General features: G+C 45.2%; 1 protein-coding gene across 1 annotated transcript in view; it reads left to right on the top strand.

The window, feature by feature from the left end:
- The window catches only part of LSAMP (limbic system associated membrane protein), a 1038741-nt gene that overhangs the window by 27261 nt on the left and 986775 nt on the right, over positions 1–24705 (top strand). The gene's annotated exons all lie outside the window — the stretch shown is intronic.

A 24705-nucleotide genomic window follows, 5' to 3' on the forward strand; every position in this document is an offset into this window, starting at 1 on the left:
GCTGGAGCTTCCTCACCCCCCCCCCTTCCCCTCCAAACCTTCCCCCCCCCCCCCCCCCCCCCCCAGGAAATAAGCCAAGGAGAGATCGCTGCTGGTGAATCCTATGGTTAGAGGGCACTGCATGTGACTGACTTTGCTGCTGTATTTATGCTTTTGCAGAGGGGAAGTTGGGGGGGGGGGGGGGGCACAGTAAGATTTGCAAAGGAAAAGAGGGGTGGGTGAATGTGGGTACCCCCTCAATCCACAGCCACTGTTTCTCTGCACTTTGGGGCACAAGTACTGATGCTCCTAGATTCTTCACCTTCCTGAAGGGATCAGTGTTAAGTTTCTTTTGGGTTTTGGTTGTGGTTTTTTTTCTTCCTGTTTTATTTTTATTTTGGTTTTATTCAGAAAGGGGGAGGTTAGAGGAACCTCTGCCTCTGGTCTATCTGCGAAAACACTATGTCCTTCCCCTCCACCAGGGAAAAAAAAGAGAGAGTGATGGAGGAAAGACAGGAGAAGAAAATTTGTTGGGTATGGGGTTTTGTTCCGTGGAGAATTGCCAGCTGGGTTTCTTGCTTTAAGAGCCAACTGCGAGTATGGAATTTAGTTTGAAGTGATGACAGGCATGCTAGCTGGTTTTGAGATGCTTTCTGTAAACAGGAGTTAAGGGTTAATGCCTCCCATGCTATATGTATAAATACATGTCACACATGTACATATAATCATAGCCCTCCAAATCACAGCTTGTACATGATCCACACTCACTTATACACACCAGTGGTCCATCACACATACGCACACACACACACACACAGACACACACACACACTCATGAATATAGCAGGGAAGATGACTAAACTCACTCTGGCACATACAGTTCTAGCTCTCTAGCACATGCAATTCCTGGAGTGCCAGTCTGCCTCTCTTGTGCTCACGTTCCCTCTTCCCGCTCTCCTGCCTCCCCCCCTGCCCCCAAAGCCCCCCCAGCCTTTTCTTGTGCCCTCTCCATCCTGCACAGCAGTGTTCATAGTTGCTTGCATATAAAAATCCCTTGCCTATCCTGCTGCACCAGCCTTGTAAGCCTGCATGCATGCACACATACACACACATACAGGTGAACATATAAATAAAGAACATATATGTACTCTTTCTGGCCTACTCTGTGCCTCACACTCTTGCATTCACAGTGAGCTGCACCCTTACAGGGTATCTTGCTCTGACTACACAGTGCTTTTCTCTCACTCCTGTGCATACCAGTGCATGAGTGCTGTGCATGGAGATATGCCCAGTCACAGCATCCTCACTTCCCCTTAGCTGCTCTTACTTTTACACACAGTCTTGCATGTACTGTCCTCTTCTATTTTACGTCTACTAAGCAAATTCCCATACAGGCATGCTCCGTCACACACATGCTTTCTGTTGCAGCCTCACACTCGCCTGTCACTACTGCAAGCACTCACTATGAAATCCCTCATTTTTTGCCACCTTCTCACATTCACTGAGTGCTCCTCTTCATACACTCTCACTTCTTCTGTTTCTGGATTGCATACACATGCTTTTCACTGTCACATATTTTCTCTCAAACTTGCATTCTGTGAACTCTGGATTGTGAATCCAGCACCAGCACCTTCCAGCTGACTTCCTCGCTGTAAAGTGGCTATTTCTGACAGGGAAGGAGGGTTTTTTCCAGCACATAGGATGTACGTGGGGTGGGAGGAGAACCAGTACTTGTGTAACAGAAGTAGCTAATGTCAGCAGTGAAGTTGTGTAGCTTGATGTGAACTTCCCTCTGCTCTGGAGGAGTAAGCACAGACCTGTCAAAGAAGATGGACACTGGCAATTCACATTGACTCTGAACGTTGCCTATCCTTCTGATGCATGTTTCCTAGCCTGTAGTCGATGGCGCTTGCTCCACGCAGTATTTCCAAGTCACAGACCTTCCCTCAGTTGTGCCCAGAACACCCTGACGCTAGCACAACCCGGGGCTGGTTTAGTCCTTTCTTGTAGCTGTAGCTGATGCCAGGCTACAGGTATTTACAGGGGTTTACCTTCTGTTTTAGCGAGTTATTATTGCCACAGTTGTATCAGCCACTTCTATTCTGATTTTGAAGGCATCAAAGAAGGTCCTTTGAGGTCTTACCAGGTGCCCTCTGAGAAGGCAGAGGCAGCACAGTTGCCCTCCCTGGGGGATGGGATGGAATGGGATGGGGCGGTGGGTGTGGGGGTGTGTGGGATGGGGGGTGGGGGGGGATGGGGAGGGGTTTGCAAACCTGGAGCTGCTTGTTCTATTGCTCCCAAACTTCAGGTGTAATATAAACCAGACCCAATCCAGTGCTGGATCTAGTTTCATAGCCAGCAGAAATTTCCTTTCTCTGGTCTGGAGGGTGAAAGGATGGGGAAACAGGAATATTTGGGCTGCATGTGAGGAGCAGGGTACCTCAGAAGCAGGTCCAAAGATACGTGAAGGAGTTAAAAGGGGGTGGGAAAGTACTGTGCCCTTAAAAAAAAAACCCCAAAACAAACCACAAACCAAAGCCACTTATTTCAAATTAATTGTTATTCACTGAAAGCTGTGGTAACCAGCCTCGAACGCTTCTACCACCCCGCTGAGCACGACTCTGTGGAGCTCCTGCCCTAGGAAACTGCAGTAGCGGCTGTGCCAGGCAGTGACCCGGGTCGGACCGCTTCCAAGTGCTTTCTGAGTGCATCCCTCCGCAGCCAGCCAAGCCAGCCTGCACCCCTGCAAGCCCCCCAAAACTTGCCCGTGCCTTCTCTCCCCCTTTTCCTCGCTGTCCACTTGGGGGTGTACCGGTGAACAGAAAAGCAGGCTCCTCGCCTTTTGCTTTTCTCCCAAAGACACCAAACGTGGGGGTGAAGGGGAGCGATGCCGGAGCTGCTGGGTATGGCCAAGCTGAGGCTGAATAGCAGGCGATGGGGGTGCCGGGGAGGAAGAGCAGCTGAGGCTGGCAGGAGACCTGCGGGCTCCCCAGTGCCAAGTGGCCAGCACAGGCTGTCTCCTCCAGCGCCTCTGCCAGGGGACATGCAATGGGTTGCCTGTCCCCCGCCTGCCTGGGCTCGGCAGCTTTGGCACAGAGACAGGCTTTGCTCCTTCTCCCCTAGCTTAGAGGGTCTGAGTCCTACACAGAGGATTTAAAATTTTTTTATTTTTTTTTCTCATCACTATGTTTCCTTAGTTTTGTGGTTCAGGATTCTTGCGCTTCCCTTCAGCTGCACTTCCAGCCCTGGCTGGGAGGCAGGTGGCTCAGGGGCGGGATGGTGGTCCCTCCTGCATGGTACACTGGCCTTCCTGGCCAGGTGGGGCTGGAGAAATAAAAGTACTTACACACCCCAGCACTGCTGGTGGGTGGGAATTTCTAGTGGCATGCTGCAGCTTTTCACTTAAACGATTCCTCATAGCTTCTGATGATCAGATTCTTGAATTGGTCTCTAAAGCTGAAGTTTTTTCTTTTCCTTTCCTGCCCCCCCCCCCCCCAGTCAAAAATTGGGTGCGTGGGGATGGGGAGGAGAAGCAAATGATTTGGGTCTATCAAAAAATTGTGTTTTGATAATTTAGAAGAAATTTATGTTGATGTTTTCACTTTTACCTACTTTTAAACTAACTCAGCTATCAATATGAAAAGTAATTTTGATTCTGCCCCAGAGCGTTTTATTTAAAAAATGAATGCCTTGACAAAGTATACAATGATTTTTTCAGCATTGCTTTACATTGAAAATTCTCCTAAACAAATTATTTCCCTTGAAAAATAACAGCTGTTTCAAATCAGCAATTTGCTAAAAAGTCCCAGCTTGTTTTAACAAACCTCCCCTACAACCCCGCCTCATTGGTTAATTGCAGGAGATCTTGTGCTTTTAGAAAGAAAATAAATTAAGATACCTCCGGAGCCAATGTAGTAGAGTAGATGCTTTAAGAAAGGATGTGCAGAACTGGTCTTGTAGTACTTGCAGCATTTATTTATATGTTTTTGCTGCTGCTCAAGGGTGTTCATAAATGGGGAATGAGTCTGACGAAAGAAATCACAGAAGCACTCTGGTAAGTGGAGCAGGATGCTTTTAAGTTAGTATGCGGTACAAATGTTATCTGTAAAGTCTCATGTTTTATAATGTTACAGGGCAATGCGGGTGTGAAAAATGATGTGTTTGTTAATGCGCAGGGTTTGTGCAATCTATATGGATGGAAGCGTGTACCCAAGTGTTTCTGTACTGATAATGTGTAATGGATGGGGAGAACAGAGGGAGGAGCAGGAATGTACATGTGTGAGAGTGGTGACATTGTGGTATATGGGTAACAGCGTGGGGTGATTGTGATGCAGCCGGATAACATTTAGATATCGCCGACTGGAAAGGAAAAAAAAAGACTTTTCCTGCTCTCCTGAATATACTTTTCTTCCTATCTGTTTTTAACTCTATCTGCCAGAGAAGGCAGGGGAAGCTCTCGAAGGCTGGGCTGTATTGATGAGGTAACAACTCACTCAGCTGCCTCGCATTCCCTTAAATGATGAAGAGGTTCAATACCTAAAACAAAACACTTTTCTCGTTGGCTTAAGACAGGAAAGAGGCAGAGAAGGCTTTTTATCTGCAAACAGGGAGCATTAAAAAGATATCCCAAGTGTTTCTTTTAGTCCTATCCCAGTGATTGCAGACCATTTGAGTCAACAATTACCACACCAGTAAGGACCCATTTCCCCTAAGCTGTTATAAATCTCAGCACTCAGCTACCTACTCAGAGAGCTTTATTATGGTAAGTAGAAATTTGCTTCATCTTTTAGTTTTGGATGCCCTCTCACAAGGGTTTTACTGATCTTGTAACAAATACCCTAATCCCTGTTTGTGGTTTCAGCCTACCAGCACCCATGCATATGCTAGTGGTCTGAGGAGGAGATGACTTCTTTCAGAGTAACTCTTTCCACCTCCTTTTTCACCTGCAAGAAATAGAGCTTCTTACAGACAGGGTGAAGAATATTGCTGCTGTCATACTAGGCTGATGGCAGAGCAAATGCTCTAGAAGTTTACATCCTTACTGTGTGTCAGCTTTACCTCTCGTAAACTTTTGGGTATGCTGAGACCCTTGTCTTGCTAGTGGGGTCTGTCCTCTTCCCTCAGCAGGTTTATGCTGTGCAAGAGTGATTTGCTTAGGAAGGGGTTAAAGCAGGGGTGTTCATGTGTGGGTCCAAATGTGATGTAGCCCCTGCCCAGCAGCTGGATGGTCTGTGCAGTTACCTGGAGAGGCTGGTGAGGCAGCGCTGGTGATGAGGAGCTGCAGCACTGCTTACTGACCTGTCTGATATAAAGTGAAAACAGGTGGTGAAAGGTGATCAAGAGTGAATGCAAGGGAAGCCTCCTGTTCTGGGTGGCTCTGAATACCTGATGGGCTTTCTTGTGGAAGACGATCAGCTGGGGTCGTTGGCTGACAGAGGTCATTAAAGAATAATCTGGGTGAAATCCATAGTGGCACTTGACAAAAGGCATCCCAGAAAAGTCTGGGGAAATATGTGCCTTGGAATATGTAGGCATGTGCTTTGCCAAAGATTGTCTCCTCCACTTGTAGGGTGCTGCTGGGAGGATGCAGAGTTTTCCTGTCTGCAGTCCCCATAGAAAGCATGAATCTTTGCCTCTCCGGTATCCCCTTCTCCTTAAAGAAGTGTGTGGCATAGTCTTATGTGCTGTTCAGGCTCAATGAGCAATGGCTTTGACAGCTGATGTGCTCTTCCTGCTGACATTTTATCTGGGATAAAATCAAAAATATGAAGCACAGTTCAGACCATCTTGTCCCACTCTGAGAAGGAGCAGATAAGGGCATTGCAGGTGAGAATGTGAGACACAGCCCCCTCCTGGAGTCAGGGAAGGGCAGAGATCCCTGCAGGCAGCATGGAAAGGAAGAAGAAATGCTAGGAATTTGTAATTATTACAGAAATGGGTGGGGAAAATGGAGAAATCCAGGGTTGATTCTGTACTACGCCATTGCACTGCGATGCTTTGGCTGATGCTGGGTACCCAGGAAACCAAGGCTTTTCCCTGTGAGCTCCCTCCAGCAGGTCGCCTGCCAGTGGGGCAGCATTGCCCTGCTTGCCTGCATGGAAAGAGAGGGAAGAGCACTGCAGGGGCTGCTGCTTTAATTTCTCTAAGCCAAATGAGTATTCTCCCTAGGGAAGGCTTGCAAGGCCTAATATTAGGTGAAGTGTCTTGCTGGCTATACCTGCTGTCTTAAAGTTCATGGAAAAAATGCAGCATGACTACATGCTGAGGGGAAAAAGGCCCCTCACACTAGACCTGCTTATCGGTCACCCACAAGCATAGAATAGGATTTTGATATGGTCGTCAGCTGTAGCAGTACTGGACTTTGCTGAATGGCATCTCTGGGAGGAGATGGTTTTGGGGGCGATGCAAGGATGTACAAATCAAATGAAGGCGGGCTTGCATGTTGTGGGTTTTTTGAGGCTTTGTTTGGTTGCGGCTTTTCTTCTTCATTTTTTTTTTAATAACGTCAGAAAGTAGGCTTCACAGGAAGCATTTTGGCTCAAAGCAAAGGCGAGTACAATTGCGGCTGCAGGCTCACAGTCTTGGCGTTTGTGGTTCCCAAGTTGTATAAAGCATCCAAAAGAAACTCCCCTGAAGATGACTTGCTCTTGAAACCTGCTCCCTTTCCTAGGATTTGCCCCTGTGCGATCTCATGGATGCATGTTTCTTAGTTTCTTTCAGGTTTGGCAGAGCCCTTCCGCAAAAAGGGTGTCCACCTCCTTTTTCTGTGATGTGCTCTTGGGAGGGGGAACATGTGGCAGGCACATTATGAGCAGCAGGATGAGGGAGGCAGCAAGAAAGGAGACAAATGGAAGGCTGTGGAGCTTTCCAGCTAGGAAATCAATAGCGCATCAGCATGCAGCCACTGGGATATGAGTATGCAATGTAAGTGTGTAATCACAGCTCCCTCCCCTCTGCCCCTTAGCACTTACATTGATGGTGAGTTGCAGACTGGAACCAATTAATCCTTACAGCCTGCTAGGACATTAACTGTGCTTCTGCATGGCCTCTGGCTGCTGCACCTGTGTGGAGCCTGGCTGTGCTTGGCCCTCAGCAGTTGACCCAAAGCTACGTGAGGAGTGAGAGCAAGAGTCTTTCTGACTGTGAGCCTTGCAGCTGGTGCACTGCGCTACCTGACTGGGACTTGTGTGGCTGTTGGTGAAGTGTGGATATATGCTTAGGTGTCTGGCAAAAGAGGGGTTTGCAGGTGAGGGTTTGCCTGCAGGAAGGAGGGGTTATTTCGGGGGTCATCTGTGGGGGTTTTTTTATGTGTTCAGGCTTGTGTCATTGTGGGTGCATCTGCTTGTATGAGTATCTACTCTTTGCCTCATAAAACTACTTTGTTGTACATTTGGATCACTTATATAACAACTAGTTTCATTTATGCCCATATACATGATCTGTGCATGAAGGTATGGCCAGGGGCCTTTGAATACCTCTTCTTTGCCTCTTGGGAAGATATGTGTACGAAACAGGTGGTGATGGTGGACACATACGCAGGAGTTTGAATGTGTGCATGTAATGGAAAATGTGTAAGTTTTGTGGTAAAGATGCTTGCACCACATTAACAAATCTGGTTTGGAGTTCTGTTTTGTGTAAGGGAGGTGTTATAAAATGTTAGCTCAGTAGGTGAATGCAGCATGATTCCTGATAGGAATAGCTGCATAGCTATGTATGCTTTTGGAGTGGCCATTATTCATAGCGGATTTGCATCCTATCTTGACATGGCAAGAGATTGTTGCTGTTAAACAGAATTGTTGCTGTGGCTTGGCTACCCCTCCTCGTCTTTCTATGATAGCCTCAGTGTGAGGTGGCCACTTAGTCATGCTTCAGTCAGTCACCTGGGCGTGAAATACAGTGTAGAGAACGGAAAGGACGTGTTTGACTCCTGCAGTTTCATGGGAGAGTTTCTGGGAATAGAAGGAAGAGGGGGGGGAAAAAGGAGGCTTTCTCACACACACAAGGCTGCACTCTTTTAATTAAACAGACATATTCAAAAATAGTACAACCTGTGTGAGCCAACCTTTCTTACATAGCTATGCTATTGTGTACTGGATGAGGAAAGGATTTGTAGGCTGGATGCACCTGAACCAGTAAACCCAGTCTGCGCTTTGGCTGTACCTGCGCTAGCAGAGCCTTGCTGGTTTAACGGCCTCAGCAGCCGGGATTCTGCCCAGCAGAGCTGTGTCTTGGCAAGTCCTGGCTTGAGGTAGCTGAGTAAAAGCAGGACAGACCTGACTGCAAGCATGTCCCTGTGAGATGTTCTGCACTTCTAGATCTTCTCTAGAGGGAAGGAAATAATTTGTCTGGAAGAGTCTTTGAGCTGTATCAGGGTTAGGGCTTTTACTAACAGTAATTTTTCAGTGATTCAAAGAAAAAACAGCTTAATCATACCAGCTGAAGTGGTGTAAGATGTCTGTAGTCTAGGCCTGCTAAGAGAGGGAAGGTGGGGAATGGTGAGGGTACAGGACCTCTTCTCCATTTCCATGTATCCTAGATGTCTACTGGTGACAGGTTTGCATGCTAACCAGCAGCCACAGACCTACAACAGGTTGAGCTGCTAATAAATAATAATAAAAAAAGTCAGGCTGCAGCATGAGGTAAATGAGCTGGGGCATTGCCCTAGAGGGACCTAGAGTTCAGGTCAGTGGTACAGCTTCTTCCTTCTCTTCTGGCCTGCTGTGTGCATAGAGGAAAGAAGAAGAGGCCATTCTGGCTGGCCTGGCTCTGTCCTGTTCTAAAGCTTTGTAGGAGCAGGCTTCGCTTCAGGAGACCTCACAAGACCCGTGCTTGTAGGCTCTGCTTGTTCCCTGGTCAACCTGAAGAGTTTCTGGGCTCTTTCTCTCCTTCCTGCTGCTGCCCCAAGCAACCCCAGCAAGGAAGGCAGGCATCCCAGGCTGCCCTTGGCGCTGGAGCCTGGCCTGAGCTGCCATGAAGAAGGAATGGTGGTGTGGAAGGTACTGCCGAGGCAGGATGCTTCAAGCCCCTGCTTTCTTTGCTGCAGAGCAGGGATCCTTAGAGTGTCCTCTCTGAGGTTCATGCAGACCTGAGGATGTTATGTGAGAGGAGGCTTTGAAATTGTCAAAGGAAGACCTTGGTCTAGAAGAACCCTTCTTGTGCAGCTGCCACCTCTCTTTGGCTATCCCACAGATATCCTGGGAGCTGGAAGGAACCTTGGACAGGTTTTTTTACTGAACCCTGCCTGGAATTCACCAAAAGTGTGTTGAAGCAAACCCAGAAAGTTTTGCAGACTGTTTCTGCCTACTGAATTGGCATTTTTCTAATAAGGAAAAACAAAGGTGTTGGAAAACTTCCAACTTCAGTTTCAAGAACAGATTAAGGCACAAGTGCTTAAAGACTTTTCTTCAATGTGTTAACTTCTGTCATAAGACTACATCAAAGTCTCATCTATCATCTAAAACAAAGTTGTGAAAATTGCAGCCTTTATAGGTGTGACGAAGAACTTGAAAACATAACCTGAGTGTAACCAGGAGCTGGTGCCTGTCCTGAGCCTGCCAGCAGCTGGAAGAGCTTTCTCAGGGACGCATCATCCCATTTATTTCCCTGAAGTGTTAGATCTGACCTTCTCCTGCTAATGCGTCTTTGGGAAAGGGTTTTCAATACAGCTGGCAAGGAGCGTGGTAGTCCTGGCTTCCTTGACCAAGGGTCAGATGCAGTTTCCCTGGGGGAAACTGCTCAGGGAAACCACTGTTGCCATGCTTGCCTTAGTGGCTGAGAAGTAAGAGCAGCCTTTGAGATCTGCCACTGCTTGACAGGACTGGAACCGAGGAGCATGCATCATGTGGAAGAAGTTTAGCTTATGTTGTGGATTGTGTTTGTTGGATAATGTGGATGTTTGTTCAGTTTGGCTTGTGACTAGCCTTGGACAGACTGGGAATCGTAAAAACTGGAGAAAACGGTGCAGCAAATTCACAAGATGCCTTGTTTAAGCAAGAGTTGTAAGGGCTCTGCAGATCGACCCCCACTTTTGTTTGGAATTGGATTTCCTTGGAAGAGACCCAGCTGATACCACTGGGGAGGTGGGAACGTCTGTTGTGCCGAACTTGCATCCCATAGCGATGCCGTGTCTGAACCTGGGGATGAGCAGGGGCATGCCTGTGTGTGCGTGGCATATGCGGGGCCTGTGCTGTGATCACCAGAATTACAGTCTAGCCAGATAACGAGCTGTTGTTGTTTACAGCGCTTGGTTCCGGGCACTTCAATTCCAGAAAGATGTAAACAAAATTAGAGGGAATTCAGAGGATTGCAAGGAGAATGATTAAGGGGCTGGAGGGACTGACTTGTGAGGAATGCTTGTAAGAGCTAAATATATAGTTGTTTTGGCTAAATGACTGAAGAGGAGCTATGCTAATGATCTAGGCATACCGGCAAGGCGTGAGGAATTGTCTTGTCGACTCAGAGCTAGAAGTGTCTCTCATGGTAGAAAATTTGAAGGAGGGAAGGGGTGGGGGAAGGGGGGGGCAGGAATTTGGCAGGAGAGAAAATATTTAATGAAAGAAAGAAATTAGGTGGTGAAATAGCTTTGTTAAGAATTGTGGTGGAATTGCTGTCATTTGGGATATCTGAAGTTTGGCTGGGCAGAGCCCTGGAGAATAATCCATGCACTACAAGCTTGAAAAGGTCCCTTGAGAGACAGTCTAGATGCCTTAATAGATTTTTATGCTGTCATTAATTTCTGAATCACAGCTAATACTTCCAGTCTGACAAAGAACCATATTCTTTAAAGCATTTTTCTTTCTTGCCTTGTATTATTTCTGCTGTGATGCAGATACTGGCACAGGAGAGGCTCGTAAGGAAGCCTTCAGAAGTCCTGGTTATCAACTACTTAACTCGGAGACATTTTTTTTTCCCTTTCTCCTTTAGTGGGTTGTTCATTCAGCTTTGTCTGACAGGTGGACACAGGTAGCCTGCTGGATGCCCAGTAAAGTGAAATCCCAATATCTATCACTCTGTTCTATAAGCCATGCTAGGCTTTGTATACAATATATATATATCCTCTGGTCTTTATCTCACACACTTTCAAAATGGTAACTGAACAGTGGAGGAGTCCCTTCGGGCTCAGAAGCTGATGTGGTTGAGCTTGTAGCACTCCTGGCATGTCACAAGAGCTGAGCCCTCCCAAGGCCATCTGTGACCTAAAGGGAGGTGGGGCTGTCAGGGAGGCAGTGGTAGAACAAGATGGTAGGAGATGACCAAGTTGATCAGTAGTAGGTGGGAACTGGCTAGCTGGTTTGCTCTTGTCTCTCTCACTACAGGAACTGGGTAGTGAAAGCTAAATGGGTGGTGTTGGCTGCTCAGTTTAACACTTTTTTTTTTCTTTGGGGGGGGGGGATGTGGAGGAAGGACACGGACTGAATCGACAGTAAGTTTTGTAGTGGCTGCTGTGCTGCCTGGCACTGTGGACTTCCAGAGGTGAAAGGTATTGCAGCTTGAGTGAAAGAGCCAGGATACATAATGGGGATTGTCCAGACTTATTTGTGCCATGGATGCAGACCCAGAGAGAGTTCATCATCGTTTATTAGCTCATGTACAGGACTATGCAAATTGCAATCTGTTTCCTGGGCAGGAAGCAAGAAGCACTAGTTTGCATTGCATGCAGTCCAGACTGGTAAGTGTTGCTGGATCTTTCCCAGTCAGTGCAGGGCCAGTTCAGGGGTCTGAGCAGCCAAGCCCAGCAGTCCCAGGGAAGGTATAGAGAGAGCTGGCTGGTAGAGAGAAACTGATACTTCTTAGCTTGGACTTGCAAGTAGCCTTGGTATGGGCAAGGTGGCAGTTGGTAATGACATCTTTACCCCATGCCCCTTAGCAGAGGGGGTGAGCTCATTAGCTCAGAACTGGGGCAATGAGAGTGCAGTTGGGCTCTGGCTTTGAACCAGAGACAAGCAACACTGTAGACTTGAGTTGTCTGCACTGAACTTCCTGACTTTTTTCATGTTATAATCTCCTTTCTCAGTCTTGCAAAGAATACAAAAGCCCTCCTTTGCTTTAGGTAGAGCTTTAGTTGGCTGCATTTGTGTCAGAATGGGAAAACTGGGAGATGTGAGAAATTCAGAAAATGGTGAAGGAAGGGAGAAGATTGGAGACTCCAAAGGTGAGAATCTGTATTGGCAGAAAGGAGTTGCTGTTGGATGGTAGGACGCATGCTTGTGAAGACTGAGAACTTGAGTATGTGAGACTGAGTATGGGCGCAAAGACCAATGGACCCGGTGTTTTCTAGGTACTATTTAGGCAATCTGTGTGCCCTCTGGTGGCATAACTCATGGAGGGAGGTGGAGAGCTACTGCTGCTATCATGAATCGATGGCAGTATCGCTTAAAAAGCTGGACTGCATGTTTGGAGCCTGAAGGATGAGGCTTCTCAGTCCTGGCTCACCGCAGAGAGAGGAGTGGGGTGAGGGAGTGATAATTTGTCTAGTAATTGTGTTTGTTGCATGCAGCAAATGGATTTGTTACAGCACCTTTTAATCATTGTTCCATGGGATTTTGCTAATCTCATTCGAACCCCTGCAGAACATTTGTCGCTTTGCACCCAGCTGTTGAGTCAGAGCACAATGCTGCCACCTCCTTTAGACATTGGTGCAAAGGCATAGCAGCAGGAGGCCTCGAAACGGATTCCTTGCAACTGGTTGTAGGAGATAGAGCTGTTGGGTTGTGCTGTGGGTTCCATGAACTGCAATTCTGAAAGGAAAAGAGAGACCCAGAATGCTGTAAGGAAGAGGGCGGCTGGTGGCAAACCTGTGGTTGTATTGCCATGTGCTGAGTTTTTGAAGAAAAAATCTAAACCTTTCAAAGCCAAAATCTAAAAAACCTAGGCATTCATTCTCAGAGAATCCTTGTCTAGATATCTAAAAGCAGCACTATTTGATAGCAGTCTTTGTAGGGAGACTAGTTTCTTGAACAAGAAGGGGGTGGTTGTTTTTTTTTTTTTTTTTGTTTACTGTTATTCACACATTTGAATGAAGTGAAAAAAGTAGATTGATACTATTCAGTAATTACTTTTGTTAGTAGTCAGAATTGGTGCTCTAAAAATGATCATGCAAATACACTAAAACTGAAACTCCTTGGGGAAATTGTGGATGTTTAGTGAAAAACTGGTACAAGGAAGGGTTTCTCAAGGCTAGGATGGCCTTTGTGGAAGAAGTGGAGACTGATTCTAAGCCAGTGCAAAATAAAACATGAAGATCTATGTTTCCGCTCCAAAATAGAGCAGGATCCGAATCTGGTTATCACACCATCCAGGAAGCACACTAATCCCTGGGCTCTGATCTGCTTTGGGAAGGTCTCCTTTTGCTCTCCAAGTCGCGTTTCTAGCCACCATACACGTTGGAGTTGGAGCTCGCTGACTTCCAGCATTCAGCGAGGCTTGCATTAATGGCTAGCTAGGAGGTGAGCAAAAAGGTCTGCAGCCCCGCACAGACACGGGGTGGGGGAGGGAAGCTCACCCTTGCCAAAGGCCCAGGAGCTGCAGGCGCTGTGCTGAAGGGCCGGCTGCGGGAGGGCCCTGCGCGGCGCGGGGAGGGCTGGCAGGGCTGGCAGTGCTGCTTGGCTCAGTGAGCAGAGGTGGCAGCAGCAGCACACAGTCCTTGCAGGTATTTCAGCAGGCAATAGTTACCACAAAACGGAGCGCTCCAAATTCCTGACCAAATCCCTGTGTATCGCCCTTGGCAGATTTGGAGGCGGGCAGCTCCGCTGGCATTTGTAAAACAGTGCAGCACGCTGTCTGCCCTGCAGCCTCCAGTCACTGTGGCCAATTCCTTCTTGCTCCTGATGTTTGCTCACTGGAGCTGCAAGGAAGGAGGAGGGGGGGATGCATGGGTCTTTTCATCCATCCCTCTGCATTAAACTCCAACCAAATATCCCAGGTTCTGTTTCCTGCTGCTGCAGCTCTACGGCCAAAGCAAGGGACCAAAGACCTGCTTGTAGCAGGGTAGTGCAACAGCTTCTGTAATGCCTATCTCCTGCACCTAGGAGGGTATGACCTCACGTTTGTTAGAAACTATGAATTCTGCATTGGAGTTAGTGTTCTGGTCTGTGGCCTTACTTGTTGTGGGGCAGAAGTTTGCCTAGCCCCTCTTGAACTTCTGTGGTTTTGTGGGGTTTTTGTTTTTTTTGGGGTTTTTTTGTTTTTGTCTTTTTTTCTTTTGGGGAGGTTTTTGTGTGCAAAAACCAGCTGTAAGAGCTATTTGTCTGCTTAGGTAGACAGGATGTGGAGTCCGTAATCCAGTTTCAGGGAGCAGAGGCACCAGGCTGGATTTACACTGTCTCTGTCTAGGAGCTTGAAAATGTGTCGTGATAGTTGGCCCCTGCAGAACCTATTCCACCTGGAGGCTAAGAAAATTCTAAACTGATACTTTCTGTTGAGAAAAATCGGGATGATTGTAATGCATGTATCCCTTTATCAAAGACCATTCCACCCTCCTGAGTTAAGGATACCTTTACCCTTCTGCTTTTTGCCAGCACCATGAAATGCAGTTTGTTCCTGTCTGGCTTGTTGTTTTTGTTGAGGGTACTCTGAATTGAGGATGTTCAATCCTCCCTGTGATGATGGCAAATTCCTTATCGGGTCTGATCTGGGGCTTAAGGGTTGCATCTGGATCGCTAGGCACGTTATTCAGCTGGCAGAAACTACAGAACTGGTGATATGTGTACAAGAAGCAAAGCATCTATCTGGATTCGCAGATTCAATAGTGTCTTGCAGCACAGGCTGGCAGTCAGAAGAAACACTTTCTCATGTATAAACTTGGGCACCTTTGAGTTGCAAATGGCTAAGAGACAATAAAACACACACTGCCAGTTTCACAGTGACTTTTAAAGCTAGAACTGCACTTTCAATTAACTCTACCATATATGGCCAAAGTCGACGCTGCATAAAACTTTGATAATTTCACATTTAAAAAATATATCGGAAAGTCTCATTTGTACATCTTCACTGAAAATTTCATGAATTGCACATTTCCTGGTGTTAGATGTTCAATAAACTTAAATAATGCAGCAATTTACATCTAGAAGGTTTGCTTTAAAACTGAAGACTGCCTACTTCTCTTCTGGATTGAGAGTAGTTCTTATTTTTACATATTCAACAATAAGAATGAATCCTTTTGTTCTGGAATTGCTGGATATCTGTATGGACCTCTTGGTAGCAAACGTCTGACACCAGGAGGATATGTAAGGCATCAGCATATAGCAGGGTATAAGTGTATCCCTCTTGTTTGAGCCTTATGTTGCATTTTTGTTCATTCCGTGGGCATCGATGATGGATTTATACAGAAAAGTTTTGCTGGAAACTTTCTGGATTTTAAGCTAATTGTGGAACTTGAAAAGGGCTGAGCAAGCTTGAATGAAATGTTTGTGAAATCCAGTATGGCAGTTATTAGCACAGAGTGCTGCCTGTACAGCAGTAGTCAGGTTGCTGGGAACATCTTCGTAGGTGTTAGAGACCCAAGGTGAGTTCCTAGTTAGAAAGGATGAAAATATGGGATGTTCGTGGAGTACCCTGCTCATCTCAAGCAGCGTGCTATTTCCATGCCTTGTCCCAAATTTGGTAAACACTGTTTTTTGCCTTTATCTGACTGCCCTCAGAGAAATAACATGTGGTGTGAAGAGGGTGACATTAAAAAAAGCTTTCTGGAGCTCTTTCCTCCCTTTTAGTAATCTCATGTCAAAGTTTTTCAGGATCATCCAGTTGTCTTATCCCTGTTGTCCTTACTGCAGCCAAGCTGACAGTGTAAGTGTGCTCTACCACACTCCTGTTTCTTCACCTCTATGCTCAGCTATGAATGAACAGTAAAGAGGAAAAAACAGAGCCCAGGGTACCTATGGCAGTCCTGGGACAGCACTGCTGCAGAAAAGTATCCATTCTTATGGTGATCTGCTGGTTGTGACCATGATGGTTTATAAGAGAGGCATCTTAAAAGTGCCTTAAATATCCTAAGCAGTGCTTATCAAGTTCACTTCCTCCTGCAATGCTGCTCAGTGATTTCCATCAGTCACATCCAAGGGTCAAAAAAATATAAAAAAATAGTGCATACTATACCTTCATATGCCAGCAAATAATAATAATAAAAAAATATTGCCTGGGCCTTGTTAAACCCAGCTGACCATATACAAACCAGAAGTTAAGATACTTGTCTGAGGATGAGCTAGGCTGGTGGCAGAGCAGAACCCGGAGGACTTGTTCTCTGTCTGGTCGCCTTGCACAGAACTCCTGTGCCAAGTGCAGGACTTCCCTAGTCTGGGTGTCCTTGGACACTGAATTGGGCGGCACTGGTGACAGAAAAGATGAAGCAGAGACCTGTGAGGTTCAGGGAAGTGGTCAAGGAGAGGGAGGTTCCCTGCTGTCGATAGAGATGTGTGGAAGACGTCTGGAGGAAGGAACAGGGGTGCATTTGACAACGGTGTGGGCAGGAGGGAGACTGGAATGTACCTGACAAGCTTTTGAAGTGCTGTTTGCTTAATGGGAGCTCCTGCAAAGGCACAGGCTGCATAAGCCATCAAGAGAAGATGGCTTCTCCCAGGGCCCTTGCAGCTGCACCAGGCTATGATAACAGAAATTAACTTCATCTCCTTTGTCTTGCTATCCAAGTGCCCCAGAATAGTAGTTATGAAAACAGTGCTGTTTAATATTGTCTTTGATCGAGCAATCCAACGGGAGCCCTGGGCTTGTTCTGCTCGGCTTTGTTAGTTTCAGACCCCAAGGCAATGAGCCGTTGCCTTCAAAGCCTAGGCAGGGCTGCATTAAGTGTGAAGCGAGCAGCAGAAATCCCAGTTTGTCAATTCGAATGGCACTCACCTAGCTGCAATGCCCGCATATTTAAATCCACAGCAAAGTGTGGGAAGCAGGGTACACACAGCTATCCCCTCTGGAAAGAGCATGTCTCTGGAGCTGGCAAACACGGCAACACCCGCAAAAGGAAGCAGTGCAGGGTGGATTTTTTCCTGGCTTTATCCGGCATTAATATGCTGACATTTTAATTTGCTGCCAACTGGCCTCCCAGTACATCTACAGCAGGCAGACTTCAAAGTGTGTGCTGCAGGAGGACATCATCACTGGAGAAGGAATTTCCCACTGGTCTCCTTCACCTCCCCGTGGCGGGGTGTGAGTGAGTTAGCTGCTGCGCAGGTGCATCGGGTACCCTTTGGTCCAGACCTCAGTTCCAGTCGCGTACAAGTACTGGAAGCCACCAGATCTGACTGATGCAGTTATCTCCGAGAGCTGACTCTACTCACTTGCTGCTTCACCAGCAAACGGTGTAAAGGCAGTTGTGGGAAGAGGGGAATGCTAGTGATGGTGTGCAGGGGGCTTACGAGTACCAGAAGGGAAGAAATAGCTCCTCTGTTTCTAGATGGGTGGTTACCTGACTGCGCTATAACCCCTATGGACCCAAATTCGGGGACTAATGGTCTCGATGGGGGATGCTGAGAGGTGGGGCTGTGTGCTAAGCCAAGGGCTGATGCACTTTATTTGTTCAGTCTCTTTCATTGCTTAACTGATACTCGCTCTACTTTGTTTACCCCTCTCTGTAAAACAGGGATGCCAGCAACTTTTGTTAGGTGGTTGTATGGGGCTCGTGGAAGTTATAAACAGGGCAGTGACTCTTCTGATGCCTTGAAGAGCCCCCCTGTCTGTTTACTTGGGACTGGTGATCATGGTGCTTAACTGAAATCTTCACATCTGTGTAAGCTACATATAGGGTAGGTTTGATTATGAAATGTCCTAAAACCTGGTGTGTTACTTGCCTCTTATTATGGAAACTGTGTGGTCCCATTAAAATAAAGGGGTACCATATATAATGTTTTAGTTATACAATTTATAATAAAAAAAATTGGGAAGTTGGAGGAGTTAAAGAAGCAAGTAGGCTAGCGACAATATTTCATATGACAAGGATAACACCTGCCATTACTGTAGTCAGGGTAAGATTTAGACAGGCCACATAAACACTTCAGATCTGAGAGACCATATATCTGACACAAGCCAATTCACGTGCGGTTCCCAGGACCAGGTGTTCCTGAGCATTGTCAGAGAGAAAAAATAGAACAAGAATCTCTTCTGTCCTAGCAGTGCTTGTCTGGAGGAGGTCTTGTTATGTGCAGTGATGCTCAACACTTCAGTTTAGCAGGCAACCAATGTGCCTAACCCTACAGTGTGCTCTCCCATATATTTTAGGAAGGATCAGGAAAAGCTCTGGACAGCAGCTGGAGCTCCTCTGAGAGACTGGTTCATTGTTTACCTCTTGAAATTATTGCTGTTTCTCTGATCCTGTTCTAATAAGACTTCTGTTTTCTTCTCGGTACCATGTAAGGAGGCAGTGACGGTGAGAAAACTTCATTAATCAAACAAGCAAGAAGAACATAAATGATGGCGAAAGCTGTGTCAGTTAAAGGTAACAGAGAATTGTAGAGGAAGGAGTTGCTTTGCTGTCGAAACAATTTATGTCCCCTTTCTGAACCTGCTCAAAAAGACAACGACAACTTTTTTTTTTTTTTTTTTTTAAAAAAACCTCTAGTGTGTGGGGGTGACCCAGGGTTTAGTGCTAAGAGACAAGACTTTGGGGTCCCCATCTAGTATGGTCCTTGACAGGTACTATTCCTGTCTCAGCACTTCAGTGTCCTCTTGTGTTAAGGGACCATAGGGATTTTGGAGAATTTTAAGAGGTTTCAGATGCTGAAGAAGTAGAAAGAACTTCAGATCATAAGTTACAGGAGAAAAGATTCAGTGTGCAACTTCTAGCTTCAGATCTCAGGAAGAGCTCCTGGATGCAAAGGAGGAGGATGGGGGCAAAGGAGGCTGGAAATTAAAATAAGCCAATATCCTAAACTATATTTTAATTGAATTTTCAATATCTTCACCTTGGATATTATCATACCAGACATTAAACCCATACATATTATTCCGTAACCATATACTAGCTACAGTAAAAGCCCCAGCTATTAAAATGGGAGAGTATAAAAAGCTCTTTCAGTATACCTTCAAAATTGTTCAGTACTGTTGCTTATGCAATATTTTCTATTTCTGAAAGCTTAGAAGCCTGGAGTTAAGTAAAGGAAAAGCCTTTTTACGTTGGCAAGGCAATTCCTCCTCACTTGACCAGTGCAGGCTCTTTCAGTACAATGACAGTTAAAATCAGCCCCCTCAAATCCATGCTGTTTAATTACAAAGGAAAGCCACAGTATTTCAGAACGGAAAGATACGGGTTTGTTAAGATACTGGATTGATCCTCGCGGGAGCTGAGCTTAATTCCTGCCTTTGCCACAGGCTTTCTTTAAGTCAGTCCATTAATCAGTTCATGCCTTAGGTTACCTGTCTGTGCAATGAAAATGAAGACAAAGGAAGTTCTAGCCCCATCTTCCCCCATGCATAAAAGATGCTCTCAGTGTGATGGGTCCCAGTCTCTCTCTGCCTTTTTGTTATTGTTTGGTATAAATATGTCTTCCTTCTAGAAGGGAAGCCTTTCTTTTTTCAATGTTTCTCTAGCTGCACAGATAAATGTGGTACTATGCTGATTTAAGCTGAGACAAAATCTTTGCCATAAAAACTTGCAGAAGTTAAACCTATTGGATCATTCAATCCATCTTGTCAATTATCCTCACTTGTACCTTGTGGAGCAGAGTGGTAGTCTGTGTACAGTTAAGGATGTGATTGAATTTTCATTATGAGGCTAATCTTTGTTCTTTGACGCTCATCATAGACAATAAAGAACTGGTCAGTTTGGGGGATGACTTAACATTTTTGTATTGAAGTTTAAGTCAACTGGATGATATTTTCCTGACTTACGTGTAAAAAATACATATGGCGTATGTGATTTATTTTTTTTTTAACTGTGAAAGTATTGATGAAAGTGAGAAGAATCTCTTTCCTACCTCTATTTGTAGTAATAACAAAGGGAAGGAGAAGCATTTTGTTTTGCTGGAATTGTTGACTCAGGATCAACACAGTTGGACCAAAAATGAGTTGACTAGGCTTTAATCATTAAAAGTTAGGGTTCAAAATTATTAGATCAAAATGGTTCATTGACTTGTTCCAGTGAGCAACTTCTGGAGGTGTAGGCCTTTGTTAAAAAAACCATGTAATTCTGCCTCTGTAACACTGTCTCTATCCCTTTTCCTATATCAAGAGGGAGCTTGCTCTAATTGCAGATCCCTGGAGAGATCTGTCATTGGTGAAAGGCAAAAATTTCCACTAAACATTAATTAGAGAAGCTGATCAGAAATAACCACTTCTGTAAGTTGGCATTTTTCAAAGGTCTGCAAGCCCTGGGTCCTTGCTTTGGCCAAGGAGAAAGGCAAGACAATTACTCTTCTGGTCTGACTTGCTACGGCCAGGAGAACAGCAAGAAGGATGGTCACTTCTCTTGTTTTGCTCTTCTGTCATCAAAGAGCATGGCTGGACTGTTCCTTTATGGCTCTCATCAAACATCTGCAGTGATGTTGGAGCTGTGGACTGGCTGGATCGCAGGAGAGAACAGATCATGATGTGTTCTTAGAGTGAGGCCATGCAGTGAGCAATGGAGAAGAAGAATGTGGGGAGAAGATCATAAGGAAAGTTGCACAGCTGGGCCCATTGGTGCCCCTTCCCTTGCTGCTCAGGGTCACATCTGTGACTTACCAAATGCATTGGAGTTTATTGCAACATCCTTTCAAAAGCTTTATTATGCTTCACTCTCTAGTCCCTCACTACTTACCTTTGTTAGCTTTTGCAATTTGTCTTGGTGAAACAAGGGTCCTTCAAAACCACCCTCAACCAGAGTTGGCATTTTCTCATGCTTGCAAGAGCCTGATGAGACAATGCAGGAGTGAGGTTGCCACGCTTCTCCTGTATTTTGAAAGAGGAAACAAAAATCTGCAGTGACAAACTATTCTTCTCATATGTTTTGACAAAGATTGGAAGCAATTCTGTTCAGTCACTGAACTCACCTTGACTCGTCTCATGCAAATGCTGTAAGTCAAGTTCTTAAGCAGTGGTCTGCAACACACAGCCATTGCTTCTGGATCGGTATCATCTGTGGTGTTTTCAGCTAACTGATGGCAAAGGTGCAGGGTATCCCTAGGGAAACAAAAGGCAGGCTCTGAATTACCCATTCAACAGTTCTGGAGCTATGGTTCCTTTGCCAGGAACAAGGCTTCTGTATTACTGGTCTACTGTATAATTAGTGACTAATGGAACAACAACCCCAAGTATATTAATTGCTATTGTAGCTGTATACAGAGCATTGTTCTCTCTGTGACAGACATATAAATTGTGTGTGACTACATTGTCCCTCCCAGAGTAGCTCTCTCCAGACTTAGGTGTCGATAATGAAATGCGCTGTTCCTTGAGGATGGATAATGTTATCTCCAAGGGCTTGTCTAAGCAGGAGCACACATGAAAGTTGATCTGAAATTAGCAACAAGGTGTGTTTCAAGTGGATTATGTAAACTGTTTTTTTATTAAACTAATGTGTGCACACACTCATTCAGAATTAAAAATGGTCTTCACTTGATTTAGCTTAATTTTCCTTTAAAGGGAATTAAACTAAATCGAATTAAAGCCTCTTTAATGCTGGCTGAAAGTGTGAACATTAATTCTCCTGTGATCTGTAGTAAAAGTTCAGTGTGTTATTTTCTGAAGAAGAGGGCAAAGGTTCTCTTGGCATTCCTGGACATTCTGCTGAGCAAATGTGAAAGTTGCCTTTAACCATCTATTTTAACACTCCAAGTCAGTGGGAGTTTCATCCTTTCATTTTTTTTCTTCTCTTCTTCTGAATCCCCTGTGTAACTAATGCAGAAGGCTACTGAAAGTGTATTTCTTTAGAAAATATTTTTACTTAATTGGTATAATGTGGGAAGGGTTGTACTTTTTTTTTTTTTTTTTTTTTTTTTTGAATCATGCAGATTTAACTCTTCCCTGCAGTGAAATGGAACCACAGAAGGGAGAAGTAACTTTCCCCACAGAAAGCCATCGTGAGCTGGCTGCAGAATCCAGCCTAAGATGTGCTGTGGTTGGCACCGGTGCCTGGCTGCTGTCTGGCAGTAGGCAGATCCCAGCCTCATACAGAGAGGAATTCATGTTTGGATCCTCTTGTCTTTCAAAGGGGAAACCTTGGTCTTACCTTACAGCTGTGGAAGAAACCTTTTATTCTTCCCAATATTATGAGAAAAAATACGACAGCCCATCTGATATAACTGCTGTTAGACACCTTTTTGGAAGCCTTACTGAGAACTGATGTTCTCCATTGTTGAAATCTTCTCTCCTGACCTGCTGCCTCAGCTGCTCGCTGGGACATGCAGGCAGGCGGTGAGTATGGGACTCCATCGCTGTGCAGTGTGGCTGAACCGAGAGAACCTGAGAAGAGCAGCTGGAGGGTGGGGAGGAGGAAAGCCAAGCCCTGAGATCCCTTTGTAATGCAAAGAGCTTTTCATAAAGCCACGTTAAAATGAGCAGGCAGGCCATGATTTGAAATGAAATAAACCTTTAGAGCTCTGGAGTTTTAATGTACTGTTGATAAATGGATTCTGTTCTTATTCATCCCACTCTTGCACGATGAAGAAAGAAACCCTTTCTGTGAATTGACCTGCATTTCTTTCAACTCTACCTTTCTAGATAGAGCTGCAGTGAGCTCCCAATTCGGTGACCAGTTAATCCTGGCCAGGAGTTAGGAAGACAATTTGGTATTGACAGCCAGGATTGCATTAATGGAGAAGAGCTGTATTCAGCAAATTCAGTGAATATTTCCTGTTATATTTCTTGTAACATAGTTCGGCGCTTCCTTAACATAACGCACTACACTTGTCTAAGTACTTAAATCTGCATGGGCTCTCTTCTGCTTATTAGAAATAGCAGAGCCAATTTTTATACGCATCATGAACAGTATGTCAGAGGCTAATGAGAGCATGTATTTTCATTTTTTCTTTGCTTTCATGAGAAAGCCAATGTTTTCTTGAATGCTAACAGATGCATTTTCTGTGCTTAACAATAGAACCTCAGCTTAAAAGGTCCGGGCGTTGTTCAGATGCCACTGTCAGCTGGAAGATTGTCACCTAGAACACAAGAGCCACCAAAGTGCAGGTGCAAAAAAAAAAAAAAAGTTGCAGTCTCAGCTGAACACCTTGTGTGTTGGTTCTGTATCTGTGGGCTTGAACGTTTTCTTTCCAGAATTCACAGTGAGGAGATCTTTAGTTCAACCCCATCTCAGCAAGTCTGTATTTCTGGTGTGTCCTGTTTTCCAAGTATTCATTCTGTTGATGGTCTCACTGGCTGTTTGTCATGGAGTTTGGGCCTAGTGTTTAGCGAGTTGAGGAGGAAAAATGTAACCAACTACCTGACAGTCAAGCCATTTTGTGCTTGGGCATCTTTAGTGAATGCCTGTGCTTGAGAAGTTTTCTTGTGCCATATTGATATGTTTCTACTATGTCTGGGCATAGCCTCAGCTCTTACAAAGTTTTGAAGTTAACATTGTGTTGCTCTGATTGTTGGTGTGCTGCTTTTGTGGGCTTATTTTATTTGTTGGCATGGAGGTCACTATTGAAAAAGCACCATCTTGCAGCAAGTGACGTCTTCCTCTATACCCTGTGTAGTGCAGAGAAGATGATCGATTGGTTTTAAATCAGATATTGCTGTGAGGTGCTGTGATAAACATTGACTTTTTAATGAGAACCATTTTATATCCTGATAAACATGAGGCCAAACTTCACTGTTCTCCAGCTCTGAAAGTCCAGAAAATATCCACTGTGACCCTGCAGCGGTTAATCTCTACCCCAGTCTGGCACACACAGCCAGCTCTTATTGTTTTAGGTAGACATCTAAGGCACAGGCACCCTGACTCATGAGGAGGAGGACACGCTAATGCAAATACTATGTCAATGGTTGCACAGAGCTTATAGGATATAATTTGCTGCAGTCTGACATACCCATGGAAATCACCAAGCATGTAGTCTTTTGTTTCCTGTGCTATAGTCTCAGGCTTTTAAACTCCCTGTTCTTTTACAGGGAAGATCCTGTTATGCAGATGAAATCGTATTGACTAATACAGAGGTTGTCTTTAGAAGAGATGCTCTATTTAGGCAGGGCAGGAGGCATTCTGGTGAGTGAAGGATTGAAGACTTCATTTTCCAAAGTGATTTAGGTATACATAAATACAAACATAATGAGAGAGATTCAATTTTTCTATATCCATTTAGCTTCACTTGTGGATATTTATTTATATTGCTTTAAACTTGGCTTTTTGTGCACTAGGTTTGTAAGGCACTATTAAGGCATTTAAATAGCCTTTAGAAATCTGGGCTTTGGTCACTCGGGAGGGGAGAGCCCATCAGCTGTCAATGAGAGTTGAGTTCCAATGCATCTAAGTAATTTCTGAAAATGAATCATCAGCCTGTGAAATGCATGGGCCATTCTACATGCAGTGAGAACCAGCTTGCAGAGACCATGGAGATGAAAGAGGAATGCAAGGCAAAGGAGGGGGAGGTGACAAGATGGTGGAACCACTGACTTTTGGTTCCCTGGCTTGAGTCCTAGTCTGCAGCATCTCTCAGAGTGCATCATAGATGCAGCAACAAAGCTGTAGTGACAGGTGTAGCATGGTTATGACTAGCAGTGCTTTCTTGGTAATCTTTGGTGTGTGTTCATAAGTCCATAATTACAGTTCAAGTAAACCAACAGACCTAACAATTTGCAAGGCTGGGAGTGTCATCT

Source organism: Falco punctatus, assembly GCF_963210335.1.
Source record: "Falco punctatus genome assembly, chromosome: 6".
NCBI lineage: Eukaryota > Metazoa > Chordata > Aves > Falconiformes > Falconidae > Falco > Falco punctatus.